At 41.6% G+C, this 16,643-nt stretch overlaps 1 protein-coding gene and 1 long non-coding RNA gene across 15 annotated transcripts in view; one reads left to right on the top strand and one right to left on the bottom strand.

Annotated features, from left to right (window-relative positions):
* The window catches only part of LOC147106968 (uncharacterized), a 45,259-nt gene extending 29,551 nt beyond the window's left edge, over positions 1-15,708 (top strand). For both annotated transcript variants that reach the window (XR_015080991.1, XR_015080990.1), the window contains one exon: positions 14,895-15,708. This is a non-coding gene — a long non-coding RNA (uncharacterized LOC147106968). The remainder of the gene's footprint in view (positions 1-14,894) is intronic.
* The window catches only part of sox6 (SRY-box transcription factor 6), a 640,702-nt gene that overhangs the window by 298,328 nt on the left and 325,731 nt on the right, over positions 1-16,643 (bottom strand). The gene's annotated exons all lie outside the window — the stretch shown is intronic.

Raw genomic sequence — 16,643 nt, 5'->3', positions numbered from 1 at the left:
TTTTCATTACTCACAGGTGCTAATCCTATTGTGCTGTCCTGTTGCAGTTGGTGCTGCTGACTACATGACCCTTGACCACAATGACATTTTCACTCATGTTTCTAGACTTATAACAGTGGTCAAGATTACAACCCTTAAGACTATATTAACTATTTCCAAGCCAGTGACTGCAGTGACCAAAAGGCTATCACACAAAGTGCTATTTCTCGAGCATAAATTTTTCAACTCAATACTGCAATTATCTGAGCATGTGGCAAACTTTTAAAAAATACACTAGACAAATAAAGTTATTCACATTATTTGCACAATATTTTGACAGCAAATTCACCAAATTTGCAAGGTGAGCAAATTGGATACAAACATAATGACCAACATGGCCACACAACATCTACTTTCTTTAGTGCTCTGTCAGGAAAGTTTGATGAAATCACAATACTCTAGCAGTCAGATAACAGTAACCAGTCAGTAAAGGTACTCTAACTAATTACTTTCAAATCTATGAGGAATTTCTTTTGTAGAATAGCCTCAGCATTGGAGGAGTTAATGAATCAATGCTCCATTTTGAAACTCAATCACAAGCAGGGACTGACTGTAATCAAACCAACTGAACCTGAAATCCAATCAGAGCTCAACTTTCACTAGCTGGCTGCAAGTCGAATGGAAAAAAATGCTGTAAGGCTTAACCCTCGCTATCCCTACCTCAGTCACTCCAATCTCCTCTGAGCTGGAGAATAGCAGCTGGCTGAACAGCTGGCAAATAGGATTAATGTCATAAGAATAAAATAAAAATCAACATATGTATCAGCCTCCGGTGTTAGGACTCTGCATGATTGTGCCCTCATGGATGGCATGTGTGCAGCTGTGAAGTGCCATGATGGCATACTTCAATGCATCACAAGGTCATCTTCTAAGTACTAAACATGCTTAGTGCTTACAAAGCAGTTAGGTTTCTTCTCCTTAAAGTAAATGTCTATCCTGCACAAGGCTCTGTGTCCTACTCTTGTTTTTTTTTAAACTCTTTCCTTGATAGTTTTATCCTTTGCAAGTTAAAAAGAAGGGAGCCCAAATGTTGCCACACATCTTCAGATGGGAGAATGAAATGGTCCGATTCATGATTTTCTCCAGAGCCGCATTCAATACTGTGCAGTGATTGGCTGGCAGGAGTACTGGTTTGTAACAGGTTGAACTTACTGTGTTCCCTTCTCTGGTCCTAAATGGAGCGTCCTTCTCCACCTAGCACATCAGTTAAGAACTGACCATCTTAATCCCATGACAGAACAACAATTTGCATTTATATAGCGCCGTTAACGTAGTAAAATGTCCCAAGCCGCTCCACAGGAGCGTTATCAGACAAAGTTTGGCAGCGAGCTACATAAGGAGATATTAGGATAGTTGACCAAATGCTTGGTCAAAGAGGTAGGTTTTAATGAGTGTCTTAGAAGAGGAGAGAGAGGTAGAGAGATGGAAAGGTCTAAGAAGGGAATTCCAGAGCTTGGTGCCTAGGCAGCTGAAGGCACAGCCGCCAATGGTGGAGCAAAAGAAATCAGGTTGCCAGAATTGGAGGAACATAGATTTCTAGGAAAGTTGTAGGGCCAGAGGAGGTTAGAAAGGTAGGGAGAGGTGAGGCCATGGAGAAGCACAGTGCTCCAGTACTTACTTGTGTTCCCTCATTCTTCATGTAATCATATTAATATGAAAATGATTTATATAAAGTGTTTTTTGAATTCAAGTACTGATTACGATCTTCAAAATATTAATTGCTAAAATGACCTGCAAAAATATTTTGTACATTTTTGATGTTCAATATTGCAAAATATAAAATTAGGACATTTCCTAATTTAAATTATTCTAAATATTTGGGATAGAAATACTGCTACATTGTTAAAAAGTCAACATAAAATTTGTAAACTTAAAAGTTGAAACATTTTTAGCCATCCATCCTAGTTTAGTAAAACAACCAACGTTCCATCCCACCAGCCATTCAATAACAGATGACTACAACCCAATTCCGAGTGGGTTAACAATGCATGGGGGAAACATATTTAAAGAAAGCACATCAAACTGCAGGTGGCGTTTTCTGTGCAGTATGGAATTTTAAGCATGTTGCTTTGAAGGAGTTTGAGCTATTCTATGCATATATAAGTAAACTGAAGAAGTTTTGGTCGTTTGTCATTGAGAGATGTTAGAAAGAAACTTCACTCTGTTGTCAAGGAAATGGAAGGTTGTTGTCCTGATGGTGAGTTTTTGGGCACAGTTTAAAAGAAGGAAAGTAAGAATATTATGAAAATCTGTCCATTCCCTCCCCAAGTGTTGGCCAGTATGGTTTGGGTTTTGTCAGACTCTGTGTCTTTTTTCCAGTGCTGATGAGAACATATTGAAAAGAAACTTATGTTAACAGAGAGCCCATTGGCCCAGAAATTCGGGTTTCCGCGGGTGAGTACGCATGGGGTACTCACCCGTAGGCCCAATGGAAGTGCTGATTTCCTGCATGCACTGCACATGCGCGGGAACCCGGAACTTCCGTTCCCTTGAAAGAAGGGGTTCAGAGGTGGAACGCGTGCGCCGGAGAGGCAGCACGTGCGCATTGAACTTACGTTTTTTTTCCAGGTTTTTCCGAGAGGGTAAGTCTCCAGGAGTTACACATATAAAAAGCAGGCGCAAGGCCTGCTTTTAACAAGGTAAGTGGTGAATTAATTAAAATTAAAACATTTTTTCCACAGGTTTATTATTTTTAAATACATTAAAGAAAGATAAGTTTATTATTAGCCCCGTTAAAAAATGTAATTAATTTTTCAAAAATTTAAGTTATTGTTTAAAATAGTTATTTTATATAATTTATAGTTATTTTAAAAATGTGATATTTTTAAAATTTATTTGAAGTTTTAGTGATGTTTTGGGGCTTATAGTATTTATGGTTTTGACAGCTCTTCCTGTCAATTTTATGAATGGGCATTTCCCTGCTACAATTGGCTCTCCATGGCCCACGTGATCCCAGGGGACGCATCGAACTAACTGCGCCCCTGGGATACGCAAGCACCGCACGCCGGCAGTTGGAGCAGGCCCAGGATCGGAATCCCACGGGGGCCCACAGCTCAACGGCCAGCGCGCAAGGTAAGTGCAGGTCAGAGGCTTGCACCCGTGGGAAGCCTCCGACCCGAATTTCTGGGCCAATGTTGTCATTGAATTAGATTTCGAGCATTGGTTGTTTTTAGGCCAAGTTCAAGGCAAATGACTGGAGATGTGTATACCTGTAGCACTTTAGTTAGAGCAGGTCAAATTCAAGACTATGGATGATAGACTGAAGAAGTGGATACCAGTACTTTAAATAGATCAGACCAGGTTCAACAGTGATGCACTGGAGGAGCAGATAGTTGTAGTACTTTAATGAGATCACTTCAAGCTCAGGGTTAATACTCTGAACAAGCAAATAGCTGCAGCACTTAAATTAGATAAGGGCAGGTTCAAGATTGATACACTGGAGCAGTAAATACCAGTAGCATGTTAATTAGATAAGGCCAGGTTCACAGCTGATACACTGAAGCAGCATATACCTGTAGCACGTTAATTAGATCAGACTAGGATTAGGTTTGATGTATTTAGCTCAGTTTGGATTGAACCATTTTGAACCAAATTGAGTTTATTACCAGCTTAATGTTGTATTCTTTATTTGCCTATTTCTCAGTATTTAGCAATCCTCAGAATTACAAAAATATCAACAGTAATTGGGGAAACCACACATCATTTTGGCTGCCCGCCACTTTAAAAGAGGCCATATTCTATGTGCTAGTTCCGATAGATTTGAAATTTACTCACCATAACAAATTCTGCATAATGTTCTGATTTATACCTATCGTATGTTGCAGCACTTACATATGAATACTATATATATATCTAAAAAATAGTGTACTGTAAGAGAAAAAAATGCTGTAATTGTAATCATATTGGCCCAGATAAGTTTTGGTTGCCTTATCTGAGGAAGGATGTTCTTGCCATGGAGGGAGTGCAGCGAAGATTCACCAGACTGATACCTGGGATGGCAGGAATGACGGATGAAGAGAGATTGGGTCGATTGGGCTTATATTCGCTGGAGTTTAGAAGAATGAGAGGGGATCTCATTGAAACTTATAAAATTCTAACAGGACTAGACAGACTAGATGCAGGAAGGATGTTCCCGATGGTCAGGGAGTCCAGAACCAGGGGTCACAGTCTAAGGATAAGGGGTAAGCCATTTAGGACAGAGATGAGGAGGAATTTCTTCACCCAGAGAGTGGTGAACCTGTGGAATTCTCTACCACAGAAGGCAGTAGAGGCCAATTCATTAAATATATTCAAGAAGGAGTTAGATATATTTCTTAAGGCTAAAGGGATCAAGGGATATGGGGAGAAAGCAGGGACAGGGTACTGAATTTAGATGATCAGCCATGATCTCATTAAATGGCGGAGCAGGCTCGAGGGGCCGAATGGCCTACTCCTGCTCCTATCTTCTATGTTTCTATGGCCCGGAATTTGTGGTCAGCAGCAAAGTGAAGGTGTTCGCTGCTGACCCCGAAGTACGCTCTGCACGTCCCTGTGTCGAGAACGTTGGGTTTTCCAACCTTGAAATCAATTCAACAGAACTTAATGGGGATCCCCTGGTGCGAGCTGCTGTGACGTCTAAGTAGCCAATCAAAAGGCAGAATTCTCACAGACAGTGAACAAGGAAGTGGGTAAGTCCTTAAAATTCTAAGGGGGAAAAATTCAGTTGGTTGCGCCTCCCATTAGCGCCTTAAGAGGATGCCAAGTGGGGCGCAAAGCAACTAGAGGCCAGGCGCGGCGATGTTTTTGCCGCTCGCGAAATTAACTAGACATTTTGCGGCGGCGCTAAACACTACCACCACGATTTCCTGCGCTGGCAGATTGTGACGTCAGTCGAGTGCACAACACCCCGTTAGCGCCCCAGACCGGATATTGAGTGGCGCCCCTTGTACCCCTTGAGTACCGCCTGTCGCTAGCAATGACAGGTTGAGGGGAGCGTTATGCTGTCAGAAAGGGACTAGGGGAGCGCTATTTAAAGGCGACCGCTTCCTGCCGTTTTTTGTCGGTGACATTTTTGCACCACGCAGTCTGAGAGAGAGACAGACTTCTGGAGAGATTCAACGCTGTGTGAAGGAGTTTTGAATACTGAGCAGCACTTTGCAGGTTTATTTGGATTTGCCCTTCCTTGCTTCGCCAGCGCTCTGAGGTAGCGCCTCGCTCCTCGGCCTTTGCGCCTTAAGACAGGTGTGAAGTGCCTGATTTAGTGTTCCAATCACCTCCAGGGGCGATAAAAGTCAAGTTTGCTGTTGGAGGCGATAATTAACGCCAGGCGCTAAACTTTGCGCACCGCCGATAACGGCACCCCAAATGGGGCGATACCGAATTTTTCCCCCTAACTTTTTTAAATAGTTCGAGAGAGCTAAAGAAAGATCGGGGTTCTCATATGGGGAAAAAGCAAACCTAAAATAAAGATGCACAAACTTAAAAAAAGTTAAATTTTTTTGGAAAAGTTTCTTAAAAATTAAAATTTTTATTAAAATGGACAAACTTCACACTGCACAAAATTAAAATTCGTTTTAGCAGTCAATATGCTGTTAAACCCCAGTTACACCTGATCCTTTTGGGTCTAACTTTTAGTGGGGAATTTAACAGCGTAATTACTGCGGAAAACCGAAATTTTCGTCAGTTTCAATGATTTACGAGATTTCACTGATTGCCGGCTCCGGTGGTGGGGGGCGGGGGGGTGGTTTGGGGATTGGGGGGTTGCACAGCACAGCCAGTTTCGGAGTTTTCATTGACAGACCACAACTTTGGGATTTCCGCATGCTTGCGCCAAATCCCGAAGTTGCGGTCAGTTTCAAAGGCCAAGAGTGGGAGCCATGACTGATTGATCTCCACTCCCTGGTTCAGGAGTGCTGAATCCAATTGTTACACCCCTAACTTTATTCACACACTTACCTTTATTAACACAGACTTAGGATTGAACCTGGAAACATTCTGGTTAATATGGATCAGCTCCACACATGGCAGCGTATTTACTAACTCAGCCATTAGGGGAACCATTCCTGTTTAAATTTTAAGTAGGGGTTCACACTGGAAAATGAGCAGGTGGCCAGTTAAAAAGGAACAGGTTACTTACCCGCTCAGATTCCCAATATTAATCTGCAGGGTTTTACAGGCAGATGAGGCACCTGCTCATAAATTTATGCAAATCAGGGTCCTATTATGTCAATAGGACGCCAATGCAATTTTAACCGCAGCCTGGGTGAGGAAGTCGCCGTAACTTTTCTGCTGGGCAGAAGCAGATCTGCAGCTGGTCTGAAGACAGAAGAGGCCCATCTGGTGAGTCTAAAACTTTCCTTTGTGGGGCCAGGAGAAGCAACCTCCCTACCACTACCTCGAAGCCAGCGGGTGACGAAGGCCTGCCAATCTTTGCCTACCTGTAGCCACTCTGTGCCCTCTTTAACACCTGTTCTTCATGGGAAGCGGCATAAAAATGGAGTTAGAATAGCCCAGCGAGTGCCTTTCGCACTCACTACCCCACCCTGCCCAAACCCCAGTTTGGGTTAAAATTGACCGCTGGCTTTTCTCGAAACATTTCCTATTTGCACAGATAGTCATCACCTTGTCAACAGCACCTTGGAGTGTACAATCAGTTCTGCATTTTTCAGCAATCAATGGTTTGAAGAGGTTAGCAGCATCAGCACCTAATGTAATGATGTCTACATGCGTTGTTGGGTTTGGATCTTCAGAATTCCGGAACTGTGCAATCAATGAAAGGATCATTAAAAAGGATCAAAATCATAAAAATCCCCATCTTGGCTGAATCTGTATTTTGAGTGACATCTTAATTTTTTCCTTATTTACAATGCTGTCTGATTGTTATATTTTCCACTATCTGCTCTAATCTTCTGAAGTCACAGCTGAGATAATACTCAGTAGAAGTTTTGCCCAAGTGTTAATTCTTCATGTCTGAATCTATACAGTGACAGTTGGCAGGCTATTTGACCATAGAAAATGTCTTCCTTTTTAAGGACAGAGCAGCATCAAAATTAAAAGTGTGTTGGCTTCACTTTTTGCAAATGGTTAATTATTGCATATGGGGTAAAAGCTGATATTCTCATTTATCTGGCAGTAGTCATCAGTGCCTGTGAAAGATATTTGAATTGTAGAACAAATTGAACAAATTCTGAATTCCTAAGGGGTCAGTATAAAAGAACTGAACAAACTAGCAACGTTTCAAAAACAAACTCAAAATTCTTAACTGTTTATGTAAAATAAATGTTAAAAGAGGGTCCTCCCCCACCATGTATGAATAGCTCTGGTAATGAATCCAGCAGCTCTCACTTCATGCTTGAATTAGTTCTTTGTGTCCCATTCCAGGATAAAACCTGCTGGATCACTCACTATAGACTTATTATCGTGTGTCAATGAGTATTTTATACACAGCACTTGGCACAATATATTGCGGCATGCATTGATGGGTACAAATTCAGCATTGTCAATTTGCCACAGGCAAAATCCAAAATGAATTGAATTTTGAACCAAATTCAAATCCACCTTGATATATGAGAAGTTTCTAATCAGCAGATAGTCTGGGTCTTAGTGTGCCTCGTTAGGAGGATATACTTTAATTCAGCTCAAGGGTTCATTAAGCTGTTGGCTTAATGGGTAAATACACTGGCCTCGAAATTCTGCAGGAGCTTGCTCTTCGAATCTCCTGCCATAGCTTCCGTGGGAGACTGGAGGAATCCCCAGAGAAACTATGCAAACAGCCAGCCATTTACGCATCTGTCAGGGAGTTCTACCAGCCTCCTGCCAAAGTTACATCAGGAGAACCTCCCCGCTGAATTTCCAGGTCACTATCGGGTGTAGTTCTACGCCAGATAGATCAGAAACATCACGTTCAGTATACAGTGACTATTTTACAGCTGTAAACTAAGTGTGCATGGCTGATGGACGAGGATTGGTTTGGGCTCTTCTGTGATTGCCCCTAAGGTCGAATAGTCCACCAATGCTCCAGGTCTAGGTTTAGGCATGAAGAATGCTCACTTGGGCGAGGTACCCAGAGGATGTTTAGTGCCATGGAGCTGAATCCCAACATGAGTTAGTGTGAGCAGGGGAGAGGGGGGTAAATTAGGAAATAACACCAGCCAGCAAATCAGAAGTGAAATGTGGCTTAGCCCCCTAATCAAGCTGCAAAAAAATAGGAAAATAAAGTTGTATCAACCAGAATTCCTATCTTGTACATGGGGGCCACACAGTTTCCCAGAATTCCCATCCTGTACATGGGGCCACAGCATTTCCCAGAATTCCCATCCTGTACATGGAGCCACAGCATTTTCCCAGAATTCCCATCCTGTACATGGGGCCACAGCATTTTCCCAGAATTCCCATCCTGTACATGGGGCCACAGCATTTTCCCAGAATTCCCATCCTGTACATGGAGCCACACTGTTTGCCCTGGTTCCTTCAGTTCTGTTATGTGACATTTAAACATCTGTCATGCAAACCTTGTGGCTTTCTGGAATGTCCTTAAGCACTGAAAGTACTTTAAGGGGAAGAATTTTTTTTAAGCTCTAACTCTGGGAATTGCTGCACAGGCTATCTTGTCATTGGCATGTTAAGCACAATTCCTAGCATTTGCCCTTCCTGACCCCTGCACATGGGATCACAACAGATAAAGTTAAGCACGTCAACATCTGTTCTTGTTCACGCTGATTTTTCATTAAAAAAAAAATCTTAGCTATTCCTGAACCAGGCTCCATAGCACAATGACAGATTAAGGGCTTCAATGTAACACTGGTTCCCATCGTCAGCATTCTCTATACAGTATCCATACTGATGATTATCATACTCAGATAGGGCTCACTTTCCAAGCATAAAATCAGCCTTGAGCAGACAAGAAGTCTGAAAATTTACCAAGGGCAGACAAGGCAGCAATCACTAGGTGAACAGTAAAGCTCAAAAACACACGCCTGCTTTTTTGAACCGATCTAAGGAGCAACTGACCAGCACAAGCTGGTCCTAGGCTCCACTGACGACACAGCTACTGCTGCTGATAATGACCCTCCCCAAAACACCAGAACCGGCACCATCATCACACAACAGCTGAAGGTTTCAGTGTGTCCCATGTTTGGGGTTAAAAAAAAAGCACCAGCTCTTTTCAACTTTAGAGGGATAGGGTGAAGGAAGAAGCAGGAGATTCAAGTACTGCACCCCTTCCCTGCCTGCTGAAACATGGACTACTATCATCAGAAGTGGACAAAAATTAGTCAGAATCAAGAATTCATTTCCCGTTTCTAAGAAAATAATATAGCATATACAATGAAAACTGTCATAAGGATCACTTTATCAGGGGCCCCTCATTGCCAGTCTCAACAGGAACTCACTAATTCAGAAGCGAGTTCGAAAAAAAAACTGTCAATGAAGGAAATCTGAAATAAAACAGAAAATACTGGAAGTGCCCAGCACGTTAGTCAGTACCTGAAAGAAAAGGCTAGGTTATAATTTTAAGTGAGATCTTAACTGGACTTAGGCAGGAACTAGAATTAAGAGTTTACTGATGCCATGGTGGTCACCAGAGACAGATTTCATTGTAGTTGCAGTAAAATAATAAAACAGTTGGAGTGGACCTTTGACACAGTACAAAGCAGTACAAACATCACTGTACGTCATTCAATATTCACTTACATCAATGCACATTAAGATGCATTAATGGAGAGAGTAATCAGAAAATCTGATTGACAGGTGTGAGCGCAATCGGTTAAAGTCAGTTCCTCAGAACCTACTTTGAATTAAAAGCCAATATCACGTGTGTGGGCCTACCCACTAATAGGGTAATAAATGATACTAAGGACTTCAAACTAATTAAAGTGTTCCGCATTTGCCTCATACTTTAATCAGCTTTCTGTCCCCTATTTCAGTACAGGGCATGCAGGATCATTCATTATATGATTAGCAGACAATCAGTCACTAAATAAGTTATGATGTATGAAATTTTACATCTGAATTTAAAACATATGCTATCTTTGTGCTATATTAAGGCACTAAATAAGCCTTTTTAATAAGATGCTCCTATATTTAGTCTGCTCTGAATATAATATGCAGCCATTTTTTTTAAATGCCGACATTAAATTGCTGTTTGTGATTGTACAGTCACCACAAAGACAACATTTAAACACAATTTAAATAGAATGTTGTAATTATTCTCCAGTGCTCAAATTTATCACAGAGTGTATGCCCTCTCATTCTGCAGTGTGAGTGTGAATGAGTGTTGAGTGTGTGTGTCTCCGTATCAACATGGGGAAGTAACTCAATACTCAGTGTTTAGTCCAGTTACTTTTTTTTTAGTCCCAAAGATCAACGATCGTGGATGAGATACAACCACAGTATAGTCAGACCACTACCCTAAACTATAACATTCAACACTGCATAGAAATTCCATTGAGCCACCAGCAACTGTCAGCCTTAACTTGGCAGCATGTTTTTTTAAATCTCTATTTTTTAAATTTGTTTTCCAGCATTCCCAAGGACTCAATTGGTAACTGCAGTCCCGCTATGGTACTGCAGCATACGGTCCGGAACATCTCAGGTTTGATATGTGGTCTGGAGTGAGTCAGGTAATCCCATGCAGGGCTGTGGTAGGGATGTTACCATTGGCTTCAATGCTCCTGACCAGGAAAGGAATAAGGGACAAAAAAAATCAGGCACGCTTCTCATTCCCATGACCCCTAATGGAAAGAGCATGCGTGTGGTTGTCAGGAGAGGACAAGATCAGGCTTGGGTGTGCTGCCTCCTATGTGAAATAACCTGCTGGCACTCACTGACCAGGCTCATGCATGAATAATGGCCATTTGAGCAAGGTACCAGAGGCTGGCCAAGCTCCATGGAGCTGTGCCAGTGCTTTCAGCGAAGGAGTGAAACAAGCTAGAAGGTGAATACAGTTTGCTTTTCTTTGTTAATAAAGTATTTGGTTAATGAATGTGCTATACTCCCAATCTTCAGCACTACTATAATAACACGGATAAGGAGAAGGAGCACAAGTTGTGTGGCAATTGGATATTGTTGAACCTGTGCGGCACGAGAGGAGGATGGAAGATGGAATGGCATGTAGTATTCATAAGTGTTAACTAAACAGAATTTTAGACAGTGGAAGGCTTACATGGAAGGCTTCTAAAGGAAGAGCCTATCTAAGGACCAGCTGCAAACTTTAAAACCATTGTATAAAGTTATTTAAAGCTGAACTGTTCCATTTTAAGGCATTCCTGCATTCTATTTACAGAGTTTTTTTGTGTTTTTTTAAGAGATCTTCTCTTCTCTTTTCTTCAAGTAAACGTTTTATCTTAATGTTTGAAAGGACTTGCGTTGTCCCACAGGCCCATTTGAAGCTACACAATGTCTGGAACAGCCTGGGTCACTTCTAAAAGTGACACTATCTTAATGATGTCACCCAAAGTACAAAGAAGCAAACTGGGCACTGTGTCTAAACTCAAGACAAGAACACTGGTAATTTAGAAATCAAGAAGACGGCATTTGTTTAATAACAGCAATGGCCTTGTTTCTGTTTTTAAAAAGAAAGAACCATTTCCTTTTCAAATGCTTTTTTGGAATGGGTGTTAATCCTATTGGTGAGCACCCCAGTATTTTAAAGTGGGCTGTGCGGAAGCGGATAGAACAGGCATGACATCATATTATCAGAAGTGTCTAAGCTCAATTCTTTTGTAATCAAAATATCAAGATTGCCCAGACCTCTAAAGTAATTCTAAAAATTGATAATATCTCTTATATATTGTTTAAGTGCGAATGTGCAGAGCGCTGGGTGGCTTACGCGGATAGTAATGCAGGACTGCCAGTATAACTCAGTGTTGCTGACTGGTACTGCTCTAAAGGAGGTACCAACAGCACAAAGGGGGCATTAGTAAAGTCACTCATGGGTTAGACTAAGCTTCTTTTACAGCTTCTAGGTACTGCACGTGAGATTTTGGGATCGGTGACAAGTAAAGTGTCAAACCAAAAAGTACCGCTGCCCCTATAAAATGTCAATAACAACAGCAACAACAAAAACAGTTACAGGAAACTCTTTTTTATCCGGCACCGATGGGACCGGCGTGGTGCCGGTTTATCAAACAGTCCGGATTACAGAGAGGTATAGTAAAAGGTACGAGAGCCCTGTACACGGCCACAGATCCAGGTGTCCCTGTTGCATGGCAACAGGTGCAGGAACCCCGGCCACAGATCCAGGCGTCCCTGTTGCATAGCAACAGGTGCAAGAACCCCGGTTACATGGCCACAGATCCAGGAATGGCCACTAATATGAAGTAAAACTTACCTGAACCTACTCCTGAATTTTGCCGGTTAACAGAGATTTCCGGTTATTTAGGTGCCGGTAAATCGAGAGTTTCCTGTATATTGCTGCAGGCAGTCAAAGTTATTTTTTTAGGGTTTTTGAAATCACCTTCTCATAGGCCAAAAAGGCATACTGCTAAACAAATCACCTAGCAATGGAATGTGTTTTGTAAATTTTGTAACATTTCATATGTTGAGCTGGCTCAGTGCCTATACTAGGAGAAGAAAAATCCATTTCATGTCTGCCTAGCAGGGCAGTGAGAGGACTGATTGGGAGAAAGCAGGAGAGTGACTTTTGATCGTGTGGCCTAACAAGCGATTCACGCTCCTGCTTCTTCAGCTGAACAAGTCCACATTACCTATTCAGACAAAAGTGACAGGCCGGCGACTACACTACTCTGCTTCTCATCTCACACAATGGGCAAAACACTGGAAAGCTTCTGATCAAATGAATCGGTCTTTTCAAGACAAGCAGGTTGTCTAAATCAAAGCCGGACAGAGTGAACTGCACATTATTAAACAAGAGAAAAAATGAAACTGAGTGATGTTAAATCAGTTTGAATTGCTCTAGGGAGCTGCAGACTGACAGTCGGGAAAGCTCAGGCAAATCTTGCATAGAGTTTTATTGCTGCGATTCTTATTTTATTTTGTTGAAGAGAAAAGACATTTATGTATGACAGATATTTCTTTACCTAAAGTAACAGTAGTTCCGGAAAGGGGAGTTGGAGTGGGCTGGTACAGGGAGGGTCACAACACCTGGGGAGTCAGCGGAGCACTCCTGCTCCTTCTGGCTCCTCTGGAAGGGTTTTAAAAAATATATACATTCTCAAACTGGGGGTCGCTGAAGAATCCTGAGGCCCAAAACCCGCCCTGTTCAACAGGAACGAATTTTGAAAAGGGGTCCTTCAACAGGTTTGAGGTTCTCATTAACATATTCAAGGGGCTTAATGCCTGCTTTAGGCATCTATTCGGAATGCCTAAAAAATGGGCACCACAAATTTATCAGTGGGACCAATGCCTACGCAGATTGGGTGCAGACCGTCCCACTGCTAAATTGGTATGCTTTGTGCCCATTTTATGCCTGAAAAAGATGCTCAATCTAATGGATATTCTTTGCTAGATTAGACACCCAGATTTATTGGCAACTGAAAGCAACATTAAATTTGCTTCTGCTGTTTAGATTGGTCTATTTACTCTTCTCCTGTGCCACTCCTGAGAGAAATTCTCTCTGTAAACAAAGCATCCATTACTTCAATGTCATACTTGAGTGGTCTTCCACTTTTATGTGAAAGCGTATCAAACTACTAATGAATTGTAGAACTATTATCATTGCATTTCAAAGCGGTTCATTGTATGCTTTGAGATGTTTCTGAGGGACGTGATAAGCCATTACATAAATGCAAGTCTTTCTTGCTGCAGCAAGTTGGAGAATCTTCCACGCTAAGGTCATCCATTCACAAATAAACCTTCAAAAGTGGCTCAGCTATTATCAGTTTAAAAAGTTTTCTCTGAACTTCTGCTATTTACAAACCAGTGTGTAATTTGTACCTTCATACTGGTTTCAAAGACTTACGAACCCATGTACCATCATAAACCACATATTGTCTGTCATCTGCCATAAAACTCTGAAGTGCAATGTTTATATCAGTGTGACATAAAAGGTGATTTTTTTTTTACAGATGGGCTAGGTAATAGATCTGTTACATCAGTGTATGCTTCACCGGAGAGATATTGTACCTCAGAGATGCTGTATATTTCAAGCAAATAAATAGGATGTGATGTGTATTGCAATTCAATAAATTAAGTTTTTAATTTTCCACACACAAACTAATGTAGTTCAAAATTTAAAGCTAACATCGCACTTTTTAAAAAATATTGTGAGAAATCTAGGTGAAGGGCCAAGGCCCTTGAGTGCAGGACACCACCATGGTTAAAAAAGTGGGAGAGAAGATGAGATAAATCAAGTACTAGTGATTAAATGACACAACGTTGAGTTTCAAAAAGCTGTGGGCTGTAAGAGGAAGGAAGCACTGAGAAATGTGAGGAATTCCATAGTTTTGAGGTCCTGAGAAAGAATGAGTTGAAGGTGGTGCCGTAAGTCTAGATTTCAAATTTCAACATAGTGAGGATGCAAAGAGAAGGACAAATGTGAAGGATGTTTAGGAGGAACAAGACAGGAAAGCCCTGAGGAGTAATGACCATAGTAGTGGCAATAAAATAGTGACCAGAAAGATTGCATTGAAGAGAAAGAGAGATTGGAGGTTAAAAGTGAGAGACAGGCTTTTTCTTGTGTCCTGTCCAGGAGTGTGAGAGAAGTGTTAGCAGAGCCTTCCCAGATATGGGAGTAATATTCAAGTCTTGGACAGATCAATTGTCTTTCTGCTGCCTGCCAATGAGGTCAATGTCTGCGGAAACAATACTGGACAGGTACATGTTTTCTAATTAACACAAGAGCATTGCACTCACCTTTTAAAATCTAATCTGCTACCCAAAAACTTGATACTCAAACATCTCTTTTTATTTGTTCTCAGAATGTAATCGATGCTGGCAAGGCTGCATTTATTGCCCACCCCCATTATCCTTAGAAGGCGGTGGGCTGTTATTTCTTGAACTACTGCAGTCGTTGAGGTGATGGTGCCCCCACAATTGTATTACTTCTGTTACTTTAGATTTTTCATTCAGTTGTATTTGTGCTATTGTAATTAAATTAAAATTCATTTTGCCTCAAATAATAAAACAAAACTAAGGAAAAAACACACCTTGCAATCAGTAAGATACAGTCATTTGAAAAGTATGTGTTTTAAGGGTTCTTTGACATGGAAGGGAAGGGAAGAGTCGGAGATGGATCATGTGAAGGTGAGGGAAGGGTGGAAATTGAATGGCGGAGCAGGCCCGAGGGGCCGTATGGCCTACTCCTGCTCCTACTTCTTATGTTCTTTATGTTCTTATGATTCCCAAAATGAATGTATCAGGAGGGAGGACTAATGTACTGGAGAGTTGTCAAAAGGAATCTGGTGCATTTTATTTAAAATGCAGATGATTTTAATGAATATACAGTTCAGGGAACAATACCATGAAGTTGTGGCATAGCCACCAAGGAACTCTTAATTGCCTTTAAATCTGTATTCTTTCGCTGTATGTAAATAGCGTGGTCTCTAAAGGGTTAAGACCGAACGCGATGATGTCATCATATGGGTCACGTGACGTTCCCAACAGCGGTAAACGTGATGACGTCAGACTGAGGGGCCTCCCCTTCTCAGTCCTCGTGGAGCCAGCATTAAGCAAGCACCTGTTGATTTGTTCTCCTGCGTTTTTGTTTGTTTGCATTAAACATCGTTTTGGTTAGCTGATTGACTCGCTCTCAGTATTTTCCTCAGGAATTTACCAATTCCTACAAAGTGATAAAAGAGAAGGGCGGAGAGCAAGGGAGAAAAATATATTCAAATGGAGGATGAAAATAAGTGTCTGAATTTTTGAGAGGCGGCACTGTTTTAGATTCTATACTTCCTGTACCAAACAGACATTGAAGGCTTATGAGAACGTTACATTGTTGCACACAGTCTAACCCCTTGTTGAACACAATACTGTCTGGTATCTTTTAAGGAAGGTTAATATGATCAGTGGGATAGATTTTTCTTTTAAAAACCCAATTGTAGTATGAATTCAGAGACAGAGCAAGTTGCAATAAAACACAAGTTATTGCCATTTCAAGTCTATTGGGGGCCAATTTAGATTGACAGAGCTGGTTTATCAAAAGCTAAGGAGCAGACAAGACTCTAGCACCTGTATATGGTGCTTTGCTAAGGTAGGTTATTCTATAACAGCAAGACAAATGGAGATCTTCACACTGCTGTATTATTTCATTGATTTCCACAGTTCCTCCCCCATCCCCTACAATGTATCCTCTTCTTATGAAGACCCAGAATCATAGTCTAGTATGACTCCACAGGTACTCACCACTCTATGATACTTTGCCCAATTGCCCATTATTTATGTGGGCATCTAAACACTGAGGGCTCGCTTTTACTAATGGAGGCGGGTTGAGGGCGGGCCCGCTCCCAGCTGCCGCCTCCCACCGCTTACTATTTTGGCTTGAGTGGCCTCATTATGGCTGACGTGCAGGTCCCTCCTGGCAATTGCTTGGAGGCTGTCAGTTTCTCACATCTGATGACGTGTTGTTTGAATGAAGATTTAAAGGGGCCATGTCCCCTTTGGAAAAAATGTCAATGGGATGGATTGGTGCTGTATTATATAGAAAGGGGAGTTGACAGCATCTGTTC

The sequence above is a fragment of the Somniosus microcephalus genome, chromosome 15 (genome assembly GCF_052327205.1).
Source record: "Somniosus microcephalus isolate GS21.2 chromosome 15, FLI_Smic_1.0, whole genome shotgun sequence".
NCBI classification, from domain to species: Eukaryota; Metazoa; Chordata; class Chondrichthyes; order Squaliformes; family Somniosidae; genus Somniosus; species Somniosus microcephalus.
The sequence above is the reverse complement of the archived record's forward strand: the minus strand, read 5'-3'. Positions and strand labels throughout refer to the sequence as shown.